At 42.3% G+C, this 16,763-nt stretch overlaps 1 protein-coding gene across 8 annotated transcripts in view; it reads left to right on the forward strand.

Annotated features, from left to right (window-relative positions):
• Nucleotides 1–77: 77 nt before the first annotated feature.
• FAM210A (family with sequence similarity 210 member A) overlaps nt 78–16,763 on the forward strand; it is a 39,912-nt gene continuing 23,226 nt past the window's right edge. For 6 of the 8 annotated variants that reach the window (XM_082639953.1, XM_082639954.1, XM_082639956.1 and 3 more), the window contains exon 1: nt 78–181. The gene's annotated coding sequence lies outside the window, so the exon portion shown is untranslated. Of the gene's footprint in view, nt 182–231; nt 253–16,763 lie in introns of those variants that run through there. The other 2 variants (XM_082639960.1, XM_082639958.1) reach the window with 2 other exon arrangements.

Raw genomic sequence — 16,763 nt, forward strand, 5'->3', positions numbered from 1 at the left:
GGTGCGAGCCAGTGGTTGGCGGTGCTGGTGTGTTGGTCGGGCGGGCCGGAGGCCGGGTCGCCTGAGCACGCGGCTTTCGGCGCCCTGACCCACGGTCGGCTGGTGGCTCTGCGGAGGGACACGGCGGGGGCTCCAAGCGGCCGCACGGCGGGGAGCGGCGGCGGCGGCCTCAGGTCCTGAGGTATCCTGGGTCGAGGCCTCTGGGGGCGGGGCCGGGCAGTCGGCGGGGCCTCCTCAACGTGGTACGCAGCGGTGAGCGCCCCCGGGGCGGACAGAGGTCACCCAGCCCTTCGCTGTGCGACGGTGTCATGCAAACCCTGTCTGTGGGGCGGTTTTCCAGCCTCCGCTCTGCCACCTTCACCCTTTGCTCTGCCCTTCCTTGGACGCCGGCCGGGAGGGGCCTGGGAGCCCCCGCGCTCGGACTTGCTTCGGAAACGCGCGGCGCCCTACTTCTCCTCGGGGACCGCGGGTCGCTCCCTACCGCCGCATTCGGGAGGTCCAGCCAGACTTCTCTCGAGAGCGCCGTTCTTATCTGTCAGCTCTGAAGGAAGGGGCAACCCACACCTGTTTAGGAGAAACGCCTCACTGGTAGTGTCTTGTGTTTTCTGGATTTTGGTATGGGATGGCTGGGGAGTCAACACGCTTTGTTCGTCCTTTCCCTTAAATTTCTACTGGAGAGTCGCAGGTACCTGCTTGCCACCCCAGACTAGGGTCACAACTGTGCCTGTGGACCTAAAATTTTTGATGCTTTGTGCCTCAGCACCTCCCACCTGAAGGGTGTAAAACGTGATCAGAAATACGTTTTCCATTATTCTTTACCAAAATTGATCCGTTTAAAAGCAGCTTTGGAAATAGGTTCACTAGCCTGCTTACTTGTCAGTAGACGCAGTTATATTAGCCAGTAGACTTCGCCTGGGGGAAAGCAACATTCGCAGCATGTACTTTACAATCGAGTCGAAATTCTAAATTGTGGGCACTAAACTTTCTGAGGTTGTTGACCAGTTATAAACTTTGGACCAAGGATGAAGTCTGTTTTTTTTGTGTGTGTGTGGTACGCGGGCCTCTCACTGCCGTGGCCTCTCCCGTTGCGGAGCACAGGCTCCGGACGCGCAGGCCCAGCGGCCATGGCTCACGGGCCCAGCCGCTCCGCGGCACGTGGGATCCTCCCGGACCGGGGCACGAACCCGTGTCCCCTGCATCGGCAGGCGGACCCTCAACCACCGCGCCACCAGGGAAGCCCTGAAGTCTGTTTTTAATGAATGAGGATGAGCCATCCATTTCAGATGACTGTACTTGTATTTTTTTTATTATTATATGCAGTGAGCTAAGTTGAGAATTAACTTCAATTCATTATTATTTTTTTTCGAGGTTGATTTTTTTTTTTTTTACCGTAGTGATGCATGCACCTTTGATACTTACCGCCCTCATAACACAAGTAAGACTACTTGAGTATGTGTCTGTAAATACTCTTTATGCATACAAAATAGCCAGTGATCCTTCCAAGAAAGTTTAAGCATCAAACCTAAAAATTCAACTAAACGTATTCTTATTTCTCTAAACATAAATTAGTGGCCTGCCACAGCTGACATGTGTAGAAAATCACTATGACGAAATGTCTCTTCCTCAGTGTGATTTAGTGGTACTTGTTACTTTTCACAGCGTATTGGGAAAATATATTTTTCCACATGGCATATTTTTACTTTTCTCTTTGTTGTTTATTTTTATAGTAGGTTGTTTTGCTCTCCACCTGAGTTCATTATTATTGACAACTGCAAAGGTTGTCCTAGAGATTGAATGTGTTATTGCGTATCCATGCATTTAGAACTGGCTAATTACATATCCATATATGCTGGTTCCAATGCTAAAGTTTCTTAAGATAGTTGCTGTTGTAATTTTATGGAAAAGGAATCTAATTTTGACTTTTTAAGAAATTTTCTCATTAGATTAAAAGCCTCCTAACTATATGCTTATACAAACTCTGCCGTGAATTGATGTTGTGCATGAGATATAGAGAGATCACATTTTGTAGTTTTTATAAAAGTTAACTAGAAGTCAAGTAAATTCAGTTGAGAATATTTCTGAACCAGGTTCGTTTTGCCCAACTCCCAGCAAGCCAAACACTGAGATGCTCAGGTTTGCAGCAAAGAGGGGGTTTATTCACAAGGCAGGCAAGTGAGGAGACAGGAAAACTAGTCCATCTATCCTAAAGCGAAGGGCTCTGGGTATTTATGGGATAAAGAATAAAGAAGTAGGGCGGTCTGAGGCTGGGGGAGTGTGGGGAAAGGTGATTGGAAAAGGGTGTAAGGCAGGTTACAGGTGAAATGGATTTAATGATTACCCACTGGTTTCAAGAATAGAGGAAGAACTCTTGAAGGTAGTAGTGATGGAGAGAGTAAATGGGCTAGATAAGAATATTTTAAAAGTTACCATTGGTGTTATTTTTCCCCACCATTGCCTGAGTAATAAATGGTTTTCTGGAAGTTGAATTAAAATAATAATAGTTGATAGTTTAGTACCTTCTGTGTGCCAAATTAAATGCTTTATACATTTGAACTCATTTAACTCTTACATTTTCAGTGGGATAGTTGTTATATGATTATTTTTGTTTTATAGGTGAGGGGTAAGTAACTTGGCCAACGTTATGCAGCTGGGAAGTAGTGGCAGGCTAGGTTTTGGATCCAGGCAGCCTGACTCCAGAGACCAGACTCTATGCTAATGATGAAACCGTGCCAGTTTAAGGCCAGACTCAGAACTGGAAGTTGACTGAAACATAGTAGATTTTCAGAAAATGTTTTGATACTTCTTTTTTTTTTTCTCGGTACACGGGCCTCTCACTGTTGTGGCCTCTCCCCTTGCGGAGCACAGACTCCGGACGCACAGGCTAAGCGGCCATGGCTCATGGGCCCAGCCGCTCCACGGCATTTGGGATCCTCCCGGACCGGGGCACAAACCCGTGTCCCCTGCATCGGCAGGCGGACTCTCAACCACTGCGCCACCAGGGAAGCCCTTGATACTTCTTAATGCTTGGGTTATTATGTTCAGAGAGAAAATAGCTGGATAAGGATGTTGTCTTGCTAGCATATGAACTCTAGCAAGACAGGGATCATCATTTTGTTCAGTGGTTTAACCCAGGTGCCTTGAACAGTGCCTGGCACATAGTGGGGTGGTAATGAATGAATGAATAGCCTAGAAAGGTTTTTAAAAATCCCATTTTTTTTTTTTGAAAGGACATACAGGATTTATTTCAGCCCATTTATAAGATTTCTTTATGTGCTGTTTTGATTATTTGGTCCATTATTCACCCAGACTGGTTTGGATTTCTCCTGGTTTCTCCTGGGTTGGCCAAAAGTTCGTTTGGGTTTTTCCATAAGATGTTACACTTTTGTCAGTGAGAGAAAATGAAGTAGTAATTTGTAAGTTTTCTGGTCAGACTAAAGGCAAGCAACAGATTCAATAGATACCATCCCTTAAAGTGAGAGCACTCAGAGGTGGGTAATTTTAAGGTGTCATTTCTGTTGTGGAGTTGAAGATCACATTTTTGAAACATAAAAATTGTTTTTAAAATGTAAATACAATGTTATAGCTTCCTAGGAATGATAGTGTTCTTGGAGGTAGGAAAGAGAGGTGGTTGTAGAAGCTGTTTCTCCAGATTGTTTTGGAAGAACTGTTCATTCCGCCAGTCCACTCAGCCGAAGTGCCCCTACTGAAGTTTTATTGCCTTTTTTGAACACATAAGATATTATTGTTTAAAAGGTTTTTCCTGTAATAGAAAGTAAGGATTGCTTGAGAAATTTGTAAGTTTATATGTGTGATGATTAGTTTTATATTGTCAACTAGACATGGCTATAGTACCTGTTTATCTAAGTGATACTGTGATGGTATTTTGAAAATGTGTTAACATCTGTAATCAATTGACTTTAAGGAGATTACCCTCCATAATATGTGTGGGCCTCATTCAATCAGTTGAAAGCCTAAATTTCAAACTGAGGTGCCTCAAGAAGAAAAAAATCTCAAGGCTGTGGCATCAGTTCTTTTTTTTTTTAATTTATTAATTTAATTTATTTATTTTTCGCTGTGTTGGGTCTTCATTGCTGCACGCGGGCTTTCTCTAGTTGCGGCGAGCTGGGGCTACTCTTCGTTGTGGTGCGCAGCTTCTTACTGTGGTGGCTTCTCTTGTTGTGGAGCATGGGCTCTAGGCGCACAGGCTTCAGTAGCTGTAGCATGCAGGCTCAGTAGTTGTAGCTCATGGGCTCTAGAGCACAGGCTCAGTAGTTGTGGTGCACGGGCTTAGTTGCTCCGTGGCATGTGGGATCTTCCCGAACCAGGGATGGAACCCGTGTCCCCTGCACTGGCAGGCAGATTCTCAACCACTGCATGTGGTGTCAGTTCTTGTCTGAGTTTCCAGCCTGCAAATCCACTCTACACATTTCAGATGTGTAGCCCTCACAATTGTGTGAGCCAGTTCCTTAAAATAAATATATCTATTTAAATAAACAATCTAATAATAGATTTCCAATAGGTAGATATAGATATATGTATATGTTTTTTCCTGTTGGTTCTGTATCTCTGGAGAACCCTGTCTGATTCAGATTTTGGTACTGAGAGTGGTTCTAGAGGAACAGAATCTTAAGGATGAATTTTCTGGATTGGTTATGGCATTCCTGAAATTGGTTCTCTAATCTGATTAGATTTAAAGGCACTGTTGACTATTTTCAGTGGTAAAGAAGGCAGGCACTGTAGCCCACGATGTGATATGACAATAGAGATATGCAAAATACCACCATTGGATACTACTACTCAGATACTTATTGAAAGACCAGGTTCTGGATGATCATGTATTTGAAGATTTAAAACATTTTTGCCAGATGATGAAGAAGTATAATGAGACTGACTGGTTGCTCTGTTTTCGGAGTAAGGGGGGTGGGAGGTGGAGAATTATGAGCTCAGGTCTTGAAATTCCCAGCTCAAGCTCTGTATAAATGACCAGAAAGTTTCTATGTCTGCCCTTCTCACATAGATGCAGAGCTCAGATTGCTGAAAACCAAACTCTTATCCTGCAGAGTGGCTGGATTACGATGCAAAATGAATTCCCATTCTAACAGGGTGTCTGCTGTTAAAATGAGAGCATTGACTGGGGAAGGTTGAGATCCTCAAATTTGGAATGGAGTATTGAACCCCTAAATTTTCATTAGTCTTCTTTGGTGGTAGAAACAGTCCTTCCACTCCTGTTTGAGGAAGTTAACCTGTAATGACCTTCCCTGAAGGCTAGACATTGCTGATTGATTCTCCTCAAGAACTACCTCTACCACACTTCTTTGCTTCTAGACATATAACTAGATTCCCACCCTAACAAGCCCTCAAGGGTCAGCTACAAAGTGTGACCTGAGGGGGTGTGCCATACTCTTAAAAAATGGCAGGAATGTTTATTTGTTTATACACATGGAAATCTGGGGGATATGTTTAGGAATGGATATTAAGGATGTGGGATAATGGTGGAAGGAACATAAAGTTGGGCCGGGCTAAATGAATTGGTATAGGCCCACTAAGCAGAGATTCTTGATTCACTTTTATAGTTTGAGGGGTTAGAAAGGGCTCTCAACAGTTTGATTGGTTGGCTGAAGCATGGACCAAAAGGTGACCCACGCTAAATGAAGTTGAAATGCCAGACCTGCCTTGGTACACTAAAGAGGAAGGGGTCCAAAGGCTTAGGGAGACTGGAATGGTAGAGTGGATTTAACACATAAGACCAGCTCACCCACTCTGGGGGAGTCCAGAAGAGATACTTTTCACCATGACTGGGAGAATTAAGTTTGTGAGGGGAGCCCCAGCATCCATGAAGAGCTCTGTGATTGCTCTTCTCTGTGGGTCAGAAATTACAGTGACTGCTGCCACTAAACTGGGGATCCTTAAATGCAGTGAAGGTAATTGGAAATTGGGCAGATACTATAGAGAGACATATTTTCTTAATCGCATATGTATATGCTGAAGGAAGGAAGCCAGAGGAGAGGGCAGTTGGAGTACAGGAAAAGGAATAGCAGTAGAAAAATACAAGGAAAACTTGGTTGAGCAGAATTCTTGGAAAGCACAGGAAGAGTTTAGATCTAGAACACAGATGGAGGAATGGGCTTTGAATGGAGGGATAGTTCATTTTCTGAGGAGGCAGTTAACTGACCCTGAGATGGGTGTGGATGCAGGTAACTGGAAGGGAGAAGGCTGAAGTTGAGAAAATTCATCCCCTAATAATTTTGGTTCATTTTTAAGGGGAAGTGGGGGATAGCTTTATCTAATTATTCATTTAACAAATATTAGGTGCCTCCTATGTGCCAGCTAACCTTTGTTGTCGGCACCTGAGATGCAGCAGTGAACAAAACGGGAAAAAAATTCTGTCCTTGTCAGTCCTTAAATGGACTTAAATGATAATAATAAGTGAATAATAATTATCCTTAAACAATAATAAATAAGTGAGTCATGTAGGGTGTTAGACAATAAGTGCTATGGAAAAAGAAACAAATAGAGCAAGATAAGGAATATTGGGATGACAGGGCTGGAAGAGAAAGGATTGGGAGCAGTGACCCCATGGAGCGGGTACCATTTGAACAAAGACTTGTAGGAAGTGAAGGAGTTAGTCATGCAGATATCTGGAGAAAGACTCTTCCAAGCAGAGGGAACAGTTAATGCAGAGTTCTTAAAGCAGGGGCCTTTTTAGCATGTTGGAAGAGCTGCAGGGGGGCTAGTGTGGCTGGAGCAGAGTGAGCAAGGCACAGACTGAGAGTAGGTGATGTATTCAGAGAGGGAAAGGTAGAAGCTTGTGTAAGGCAGGGGTCCCCAACTCCCTGGCCTCGGACCATTACCGGTCCACGGCCTGTTAGGAACTGGGCCACACAGCAGGAGGTAACGGCGGCGCAAAGCTTCATCTGCCGCTCCCCATCGCTCGCATTACCACCTGCACCTATCCCCACCCCCGACGCCCCGCCCCCAGTCCGTGGAAAAATTGTCTTCCACGAAACTGGTCCCTGGTGCCAAAAGGGTTGGGGACTGCTGGTGTAAGGCATTGTAGGCAGTTGTAAGGACTTACCTTGGGAGAAACTGGGGAGCTTTAAACAGAGGAGAGACACGATCTGATGTATACTTTATATTTTACCATCTGAAAGTGAAGTATGAGGCTTGAAGAGATTGGGAAAAGTGAGGTATGGTGGAGGAAGCTCATCTGATCGGAAACCATCATCGGTTGTCACAGCATTCAGAGCCTTTCTGCAATAGAATGATGTACCACCAATGTATGCTGGTACTAATTTACTCAGTTATGTGGCTTTTGTTAGTGCTCAGCTATGATTGTGGGATGTAGTTGTGGGAAAAACAGATGGTTGGACTGGCTCTGGATTAGATTTTGTGGTCTGGTGTTGCAGAAGGACAAAGTAGTAATTCAAGTAATGCACTGTAGAATCCAGGCTGGATAAAGACTTCAGAGTGAAACCAGGAGGAGCTGTTGGATTTGAAGGAAAAGGGGGGTAGAGTGGGACAAGGTCCTGGAACTAGAGTCCAGAGAGAGTAAAGGAGTGGAAGCTGGAAGAAAAAGAGGCTGAAGAGAGTGAGATAGTATAGTTTGAGGTCTTCAGTTGTGGGTCAGTAACAGATTATTTCAGTGACAAAGGTATGACCAGTGGAGTGTATTGCTAGAGAGGCTGGGATTTTGCATGGGTCAAACAAATGAAATAATGGCAGAAGTTTAGATGAAGGAAGACTATGAGCTTGGTTTGACCAGGTCAGTAGATGAGACGACGAAGAAAGAAAGCTAGAATTAATTATTGACCCAGCATATTAAGTGCTAGATACTATACTTTATCTCATTTAATCATATAAATACAATATGATAAAAGTGTATTTAACCCCATTTTAGGAATGAGGAAAAGAGCTAAGTAAAGTAATTCCAGAAGGGTCAGAACTAGTCTTTCTGATTGTAAGCTTGGATTCTTCTTATTGCAATGGGATAACACCTGCCACAGCCCAAAAGGAGGTGGGTGGAAGTCTGGAACCACGTGGATTCTGGACCAGTGTTACCATAACAAATCACCCAGACTTGCCTTGTTGAACTTAGAGCCTCTGAAAAGAGATAAAAAAGAGAAACATTTTGTGTAAATTAATATATTTGTGTAGTAATTTTGGAAAATGTGATTTTCTTTACAAGCTGGGGAAATCAGTGAGTCATTAATGAAATTCCTTGGGAATTCACTAGGGGGCATAATTTAACCTTTTCTGAAGATTAGAAATTTAACAATGGCTTCATCATTGCCTCAGCTTTAGTGGCTCAATTTTGGTAATAGAAAGCTTAAAAGCAGAATAGATTGAAGAAGATGGATTATGTAATAGAAATTAAGTTGAAGCCATCCAGTGCCTTAGGGAGCAGGAAAGTAACAGCCCAGAAAGTGCTGCAAATAAATTTGCATACTGTTACTTTTTCTAAACAGCAAACTAAATTTGATTTGAAACAGCAGTCAAGGTGTGATTAAGAGAGAGATCAAAATGAATAAATTAGAATATTAATCTGTTGGAAGGAGAAAATTTGAATTTCCTCCTGTTTGGTGGTAATTGAGGACTTTCTTTAGGTAGAGGCAATTCTTTCCTTCATTTATCCTTTTTATTATGTTTCAACCTGATGAGTTCTGTGTTTATCCTGTCCTCATACCTGTACTTCAAGTTAAGGTTATACTATGTATCAGTTGTATTGGGTTAGGCCACAGTGTACTGTCCTTAAAGAAATTAATGAATGGACTATTTTAGCGAAGTTTAGGTTTATAGAAACATGGCGCAGAGATAGTACAGAGAATTCCCCTCTTATCCACCCCACCCACCCACACACTGTTTCCCCTATTATTGACATCTTGTATTAGTGTGGTACGTTTTTTAGAATTGATGAACAATATCAATACATTATTAACTAAAGTTCATAGTTCACATTAGGGCTCACTCTTTGTGTTGTATATTTATTTTTGTGGGTTTTAGCAATTGCATAATGACATTTATCCACCATTACAGTATCATACAGAATGTTTCACTGCCCTAAAAATGTCCCGTGCTCATCCCTTCCCTCCCCCACCCTGGAAACCACTGATGTTTTTACCACTGATCTCTATAGTTTCACCTCTTCCAGAATGTCACACCTCTTGCAGAATGTTGGAATCATACAGTATATCAGTTTGTTTATCCACTCATCTATTCAAGGACTTCTTGGTTATGTCCAGTTTTTGGCAATTATGAATTAAGCTGCTGTAAACATTTGTGTGCAGGTTTTTGTGTGGATGTAAATTTTCAGCTCATTTTGGTTAAGTACCTAGGAGTGCTATTGCTGACTCATTGTAAGCCTATGTTTAGCTTATACGAAACTGCCAAACTGTCTTCCAAAGTGACTGTACCATTTTGCATTCCCACCAGCAATGAATGACCGTTGCTGTTGTTCCACAACCTCTGCAGCATTTGGTGTTGTCAGTGTTTTGGATATTAGTCATTCTAATAGATGTGTAGTGGTATCTTGTTTTAATTTGCAATTCTCTGGAGACATGCTGATGAGCATGAACATCTTTTTTTTCGATTGAGATATAATTGACATGTAACATTGTATTAGTTTCAGCTGTATAACATAATGATTCAGATATTTGTATATATTGCAAAATGATCACCACAGTCTAGTTAATATCCATCATCTCACATAGTTACAGAATTTTTTTCTTGTGATAAGAACTTTTAAGATCTACTTTCCTAGTAACTTTCAAATATACAATGCAATATTAATTATAGTCACCATGCTGTGCGTTGCATCCTCATGACTACTTATGTATTTTATAACTGGAAGCTTGTACCTTTTGAACACCTTCATCCATTTCACCATGCCTTCTTCCCTCACCCCCCTGCCCTCCCCAGCAACCACCACTCCATTCTCTGTATGTACAAATTTGAGTTTGGGTTTTTGTTGTTGTTGTTTTTAAGATTCCACATATAAGTGAGATCATACAATATTTTTCTTTTCCTTTCTGACTTACTTTGTTTAACATAAAGCCCTCAAGGTTTTATCCATGTTGTTGCAAATGGGAAGATTTCCTTCTTTTTTTTTTTTTAAATTGAAGTATAGTTGATGTAGTGTGTAAGTTTTAGGTGTACAACATAGTGATTCACAATTTGTAAGGTTACATTCCATCTATAGTTGTTATAAAATATTTGCTATATTTCCTGTGTTGTACAGGATATCCTTGTAGTTTATTTATTTTATCCATTGTAGTTTGTACCTCTTAATCCTCTACCCCTATCTTTCCCCTCCTCCCTTCCCTCTCCCAACTAGTAACCACTAGTTTGTTCTCTGTGGGTGTTTCTTTTTTGTCATATTCACTAGTTTGTTCTTTTTAGATTCCACATATAAGTGATACCATACAGTATTTGTCTTTCTGTGATTTATTTCACTTAACCTGATATCCTGCAAGTCCATCCATGTTGTTGCATATGACAAAATTTTGTTCTTTTATGACTGAATAGTATTCCATTTATATATACCACATCTTCTTTATCCATTCATCTGTTGATAGACATTTAGGTTGCTTCCATATCTTAGCAATTGTAAATAATGCTGCAGTGAATGTTGGGGTGCATGTATCTTTTTGAATTTTTTCAATATTTTTCATGTTTCATGTTTTCATTTTTTTCAGATATATACTTAGGAGTGGGATTGCTGGGTCATATGGTAGTTCAATTTTAGTTTTTTTGAGAAGCCTCCCATACTGTTTTCCACATTGGCTGCACCAATTTACATTCCCACCAGCAGTGTACAAGGGTTCCCTTTTCTCCATATCCTTGCCAACCTTTGTGCATTTGTCTGATGATTAACAGTGTTGAGCATCTTTTCATGTGCCTGTTGGCCATCTGTATGTCTTCTTTGGAAAAATGTCTGTTCAGGTCTTGTGCCCATTTTGTAATTGGGTTGTGGTAGTTTTTGTTGTTGTTGTTTGATATTGAGTTTTATGAGCTATTTATATATTTTGGATATAACGCCTTATCGGTCACATCATTTGCAAATATTTTCTCCCATTCAGGAGGTTGTCTTGTTCATTTTACTGATGGTTTCCTTTGCTGTGCAAAAGCTTTAAGTTTAATTAGGTCGCATTTGTTTATTTTGTGTTTTTTTTCTTTTTTTGCGGTACGCGGGCCTCTCACTGTTGTGGCCTCTCCCGTTGCGACGTGCAGGCTCAGTGGCCATGGCTCACGGGCCCAGCCGCTCCGCGGCACGTGGGATCCTCCCGGACCGGGGCACGAACCCATGTTCTCTGCATCGGCAGGCAGATTCTCAACCACTGTGCCACCAGGGAAGCCCCCATTTGTTTATTTTGCTTTTATTTCCTGTGCTTTAGGAGATGGAGCCAAAAAAATAATGCTGCAATTTATGTCAAAGAGTGTTCTGCCTGTGTTTTCCTCTAAGAGTTTTATAATATCTGGTCTTACATTTGGGTATTTAATCCATTTTGAGTTTATTTTTGTATATGGTGTTAGAGAATGTTCTAATTCTTTTACATGTAGCTGTCCAGTTTTCCAGCACCACTTACTAAAGAGACTGTCTTATTTCCGTTGTATATTCTTGCCTTCTTTGTTGTAGATTAATTGACCATAAGTGCAGGGGTTTATTTCTGGGCTCTCTATTTTGTTCCACTGATCTATGTGTCTCTTTTTGTGCCAGTACCATGCTGATTGATTATTGTAGTCTGAAGTCAGGGACTGATTCCTCCAGCTCTGTTCTTTCTCAAGATTATTTTGGCTATTTGGGGTCTTTTGTGTTTCCATACAATTATTGAAATTATTTTTTCTATTTCTGTGGAAAATGCCCTTGGTATTTTGATAGAGATTGCGTTGAATCTGAAGATTTCCTTGGGTAGTATGGTCATTTTAACAATATTTTTCCAATCTATGAACATGGTATATCTTTCCATTTGTTTGTGTCATCTTCAGTTTCTTTCATCAGTGTTCAAGTACAGGTCTTTTACCTCCTTAGATATGTTCTCAGCCCCTTTCTCTCTCTCTTCTCCTTCTGGGACCCCTATAATGTGAATATTAGTCCACTTGATGTTGTCCCAGAGGTCTCTTAAACTGTTCTCATTTCTTTTTATCGTTTTTTTCTATTTCCTGTTCAGAACAGTGATTTCCACTACTCTGTCTTCCAGCTTGCTGATCCATGCCTCTGTATCACTAAGTATACTGTTGATTCCTTCTAGCGTATTTTTCATTTGTTATTGTATTCTTCATTTCTGTTTGGTTGTTCTTTATATTTTCTAATTCTTTTTTAAAGCTTCTAACTTATCTCTCCGTGCATCCATTCTTCTCCTGAGTTATGTGATCATCTTTATGATAACTGCCCTAACTCTTTTTTTTTTTTTTTTTTTTTTTTTTTGCGGTATGCAGGCCTCTCACTGTTGTGGCCTCTCCCGTTGTGGAGCACAGGCTCCAGATGCACAGGCTCAGTGGCCATGGCTCACGGGTCCAGCTGCTCTGTGGCATGCGGGATCTTCCCAGACTGGGGCACGAACCCGTGTCCCCTGCAACGGCAGGTAGACTCTCAACCACTACGCCACCAGGGAAGCCCTGCCCTAACTCTTTATCAAGTAGATTACCTGTTTCCACTTTTAGTTCTTCTGGGGTTTTATCTTGTTCGTTCATTTGGAATGTGTTCCTCTCTTGCCTCATTTTGCCTAAGTTGCTGTTTTTGTTGTAACAAAACTGATAAGTTAGTTATATTTCCTGATCTTGGAGAAGTGGCCTTTTGTAGGAGACAAACTATTTGTCCCAGCAGTGTACTTCCCTTTCATCACCCTAGCTTTCTAGGGCTTCCCCCTATGAGGGCTGCATGGGTCATGCTGTTGTAGTGGGCTGACTATGTGAACAGTCTGGTAGGCTTGGTTGGCCCCTGGTCTGGTTGGTTGCCAGGCCCTGCCTTGTGTGGAGGCTGCTGGCCACTGGTTGGCAGGACCAGGTCACATGGTGGCTGACTGCAGAACCCAGGAGGCCCTGGGGCTAGGGCTGGCTCACTGTTTAGTGGAGTCAGGGTCCAGGAGACTCTGGGGCTGCTGCTCACCCACTAGTGGGTGAAGGTAGGTCCTGGGGTTAGTGCCAGCCTATTGGCAGACAGAGCCAGGTCCTGGAGTCTGGTTGCAGGGCCAGGTCTCAGAGCTAGTGTCAGATAGCTGGTGGATGGGGCTGGTTCCTGACACAGTTGGGTATGGGGTCTGGGGTGTCGTGAAGCTTGTGTTGTCCTGCTAGTGGGCAGGCCCCAAGAAAATTCCAATATCTGTTAAATTTTCCTTGGAGTTTCTTATCTAGCCTGTGGAGCTCAGGAGCTTCAGTAGGAATAAGTGCCTATGTTGTGACTGGTGGGGAACTGGCAGTTAGGCAAAGTAGGACCAACATTCACAGAGATTTTGTTTTCACTGTTAGGGCTTCTGTGGCTGTGCCCTATGAGCTGGAGGAGGTGGGGGGCAAACCAGAGGCTCCATTCCTCTCACTCCTGCTTTAATCTGAGCAACTTTGCTTCTATTTATTTCCTTTGTTGGACTTCCAAATAAGAATTTGTTTGACAAAAGAGTTACTTTGAATTCACATAATAGAGAACCAAGTTTTGCTATTGAAATTTGTTGCTTCAACTCTAACTTTTTAGCCGTTTTTTTTTATTTCTTATGTAAGAACAGAGTATAAATTAGTTAATTTTTGCAGCTATTGTATTTCTAGTGCTGCTTGAATGTTTTAGGCTTCCAGGTGTTAGGAACAGAAACATGCTCATATAACCTTGAGCAGTATGGGTTTGGTAAGGATATAGAGGGAGGAAAGGAGTCTCATAAACTAACTCATTTGGCCTCATGGAACTGGAATTTCAGGGTATAGTGGCCCTAGAATCCCAACAGCACTCTAATATTTGTGCTTTCTCACTGTCATTTGTTTCCAGTCCATCTACCCTCCCCTTCACTCCTTTAACTCAGCTCCCCTCTCCCTATCCCCATCCTTATCCTTCTCCCTCATGGTTCCCACTGCTTCCTTATGCCTTTCCTCTTTTTTAAAAAAATTTATTTATTTTTGGCTGTTTTGGGTCTTTGTTGCGGCATGCGGGCTCTCTCTAGTTGCGGCGAGTGGGGGCTACTCTTTGTTGCGGTGCGTGGGCTTCTCATTGTGGTGGCTTCTCTTGTTGCCGAGCACGGGCTCTAGGCATGCGGGCTTCAGTAGTTATGGCACGCAGGCTCTAGAGCGCAGGCTCAGTAGTTGTGGTGCACGGGCTTAGTTGCTCCGCGGCACGTGGGATCTTCCTGGACCAGGGCTCGAACCCGTGTCCCCTGCATTGGCAGGCGGGTTCTTAACCACTGTGCCACCAGGGAAGCCCCTATGCCTTTACTCTTTTTTTTTTTTTTTTTTTTTTTTTTGCTGTACGCGGGCCTCTCACTGTTGTGGCCTCTCCCGTTGCGGAGCACAGGCTCCGGACGCACAGGCTCAGCGGCCATGGCTTACGGGCCCAGCTGCTCCGCGGCATATGGGATCCTCCCAGACCGGGGCACGAACCCGTATCCCCTGCATCGGCAGGCGGACTCTCAACCACTGCGCCACCAGGGAGGCCCTATGCCTTTACTCTTGACCACTGTGTCTTCACTTTACTTTGCTCTGCCTCAGGACTACGTGAGAGGCGCCTGACTTTCAGACATGTGTGTTACTGCTTCCTCATGCCTGGTCCTGAGCCCTGTCTCTGAAAGGTTAGATATTAGGGAATTGATTCGTTACAGTTTCATATAAATTTTAAATTTTGGGCCAGACCCATCCTAAGCAACTGTTTATCCTATAGAATCTCCTTTTGGCTCAAGCACTGATCCTCAGACTTTACCACTGCAAATAAGGGCAATAGGCTATTTTGCTTACTTATAATAATAACTTGTAACATTTCCTGAGCACTTGCTGCATGCTAGGTATTTTCTAAACCTTTTACATGTATTCATTCATTTTATCCTTGCAACAGCCCTATGAAGTAGGTTCTATTATTAACTCCATTTTACAAATTGGAAACCAAGGCATAGAGAGGCTGATAAACTTGTCCAAAGGTCACATAGTTTATAAATAAGGTTTTCAGAATTTGAACCCAGGCAGTCTGACCTCTCAGATTCCAAGCTTTCCATTTTAAGTTAGACGCTATAGCCTGCTCACTAAAATTTAAGGTCATTAAAAGAACCAGGCTTTACTTAGAAATTATTCTAAGCAATTCAGAACAGTGCCCTCATCTCTAGAATGAAAGTTTCATGCTGCAAGAGCAGGAAAATAATGTCACCGTTCTGTAGGAAATAAGCTAAGTCTCATGGTTTAAATATTTATTACTGGAATTACTGTATTTCACTGGAAGAAATTCAAGATTAAGTTCTCCAGATTCTCCATGTGTATCAAATATTTTAGGGGCCTGTTAGTTCACAGCTTCTTCAGACCCACTCATTCACCTGTCCAGATATAGCTGACTTGATCTGGGTAGAGCTTAAGAGGAATGGCGCCTCCATAATTGGCCAGTAACCAGAAACTTTTATCTTTAATTGAAAATATGAGCAGACTAGTAAAATCAAGAAATGGAAGCTGCCAGTGAGCTAAGGCCATTATACACAGGTGCTAGCTGTGAGACAAGAAAATTTCTACTTTGTCATTTTATGTTCCTGAAGCCTGTTCACTCCAGAATATTGAATATACTACTCAGTCTCCTGCCCTCTACTTTTATTTGCACTCATCTGAAGTAGGTTTGTTCCTTGAAATCGCATGAGTCTTAATGTGTATGTCACCAGTATTGTGATTGGATACCTTTGGGAGTCTAGCCATCACCCACCCATTTAAATTTAAATTGATTTAATTTTAGTTTTTAATGTAAAATTTGACTCATTTTTCGGGCCCTATGTTTCCTTAGGGAGCTTTGACCATGTGCCTTGTATGTCTTGGTTTGCTGAAAATTGGCACTGTCTCTTCCTTCTACAAGTGGCCATGTTAGCTTAGTGACCCAGTATGGGCCTGGGATTAAACTAGGTTTGAATCCCAGCTCCTCCACTCAGCAGTTGAGTGACATTGGGTAAGCTATTTCCTCTCTCTGGTACAGTGTCGTCAAATGTAAAGTGATGACAATGGTCCCTCTTTCATAGGGTTGTTACGAGAATAAAACGAGTTAATATATGTAAAATGTTTGTAAAGCACCAACCACATAGTAAGGGCTCAAAATCAAAAAGATCTTACCATTATGATGATGATGGTTATGATAGATGATATTTTTGCTGCCATGCTGCATCTGGCACTGAAGCCATTTGATGGGCTTCGAGAAATGGTTCTTAAGTTCATATTGTCGGGTGTGACTTGACTGCAGGACATTCTGATTTATTAGGTCTAAGAGAGTCCAGGAATCTGTTTTCAAACCACCTCCACTCCCCCCACAACATCCCCAGCTCCCCATGATTCGGAACAAAAGATAACATACTGTGATTCCATTTATATGAAGTGTCCAGAATAGACAAGTGTAGAGACAGAAAGTACATTAGTGGTTGCCTGGGACTGGGAGGGTGAGGGAATGGGCAGTGACTGCAGTAGATGTGGAGTTTCTTTTGGGGGTGATGAAAATGTTCTAAATTTAGATTGTGGCGATGGTTGCACAACTGTGAATATACTAAAAATCAGTGAATTTTACACCTTGAATAAGTGACTTGTATAGTATGTGAATTATATCAATAAAGATGTTTTTAAAA

Source organism: Mesoplodon mirus (assembly GCF_964341445.2).
Source record: "Mesoplodon mirus genome assembly, chromosome: 13".
Taxonomy (NCBI): Eukaryota; Metazoa; Chordata; class Mammalia; order Artiodactyla; family Ziphiidae; genus Mesoplodon; species Mesoplodon mirus.